Source organism: Sphaeramia orbicularis, chromosome 5, assembly GCF_902148855.1.
Source record: "Sphaeramia orbicularis chromosome 5, fSphaOr1.1, whole genome shotgun sequence".
Classification (NCBI taxonomy): domain Eukaryota; kingdom Metazoa; phylum Chordata; class Actinopteri; order Kurtiformes; family Apogonidae; genus Sphaeramia; species Sphaeramia orbicularis.
The window spans coordinates 10,878,528-10,880,075 of NC_043961.1; positions in this window are offsets into that span (position 1 = coordinate 10,878,528).

Genomic DNA, 1,548 nt, shown 5'->3' on the forward strand with positions numbered 1-1,548 from the left:
TAATGTTTTTTTTTTCCTTTCTTCTTCTTTTTTTTTTTTTTTTTTTATTATTCTCTCACCGTGCTGGACCCAAAGCTCTCTGGGGACAAATCAAGGCGGTCACGAGAGACATGAGTAGTGAATTTGTGCTTTGATTGATTGTTAAAAATGAAACCATCTCTTGCTTTAGTCTCACACTGAAGAGAATGTTTCTGGGAAGATGCTCTCTGACTCTCTCTTTCACTCTGTCAACTTGAATTTCCTTAGAACAGAAGCACTGTCATTTTATAAAGTGCCTTTTGTGGTGTGTTTTTGTATCAGACTCCTGCTATCTCAGGATCGGTTGCCATTTGTGCGGTACAGTGGGGGCTCCCTGCGCTCCTCAAACCAGCCCTGCCTGTCACTCTGGTCTCCCCTTCACAGCGGTGCAGATGAACAACCCCAGCAGCCCATCCCAAAGGGGGGGGGGGGGGGACTCAACCAGGGCAGACTATGGGATATCATAACCCAATGACATACGGCCCAGAAGAAGCCAATATGTGTTGTTTTGGGTGAAGACGACCCTGTCCTCCAAGGACCGGTTCATTTTGACTTTCACGAGTATCACCTGTCAACACAACTCAAGCAACACAACACCGTTGTGTGAGGCCATTTTTATAACATGTGGGGGTTTTCTAATTTAGTGGAGAATGCCTGCCTTTCCTCTGTGGACTCATGAGTTTAGGAGCCTTTGTGTCGAGACGCTTGCCTGCCCTGTACGGTTTTGTGTTGCTTTCTCCACAGTGTAAAGCTTATGTAGGCATGATCTGAATAGCCAGACAGTGTAAGAAAGCAAAACTTGAAATGAAATGGAGCAAAGGCTTCTGGGAAATACGTAAAGAATTTTTTTGTCGCCTTGAACATTCCCGTTTTTTATAGGCCAACAAAACTATTAAAAGGTGCATGATTTTTTTTCTTAAAATGTTTTACTCAAAGCACTTGTTACTATGTGGTGAGAATGTGAAAATAGTCAGCAGAAACTATATGAATATACTCTGTATAAAGACACTGAGAAAATAAAAATACTGTAAGATACCTATTTTTGAAGTATTGATGACATAAAAGTTGCTGCTGTTTTTCTCTGGTCCACCAATGGACTTAGGGATTTAGCCAGTTCATTTTTAATGTGGATATTTTCTTTGCCCTTTGTTGAAGCTTCTATTTCCATTTTTAATATGCCTGCTTCTACATTTTTATTTTAATTTTGCTGGGTTTTTTTTAGCAGTATGTTTTCAAAAAAAAAAAAACCCAAACGCTTTGTTATACTCCTTTTCTAAACCACGGCCTTCCCTCTCACCCTGTATTGTCTCTGATGGACGTGTTCCTGCTGTCGGCCTCTGTTCACCGGACACTGGAAGGTTCATTAGCCATGCCTGCTGATAGTTGTTCTATTATTCAGTGTACTGAAGTTCTTTTATTCATTCATCTAGATACTGGATGTGTGCTCTAGAAAATAAACAAGTCATGTTTTGAAAAAGTGCACTCTTAGTTCTGAATATGGCTTTACTTGCATCCTCTTTAGGTGCATGT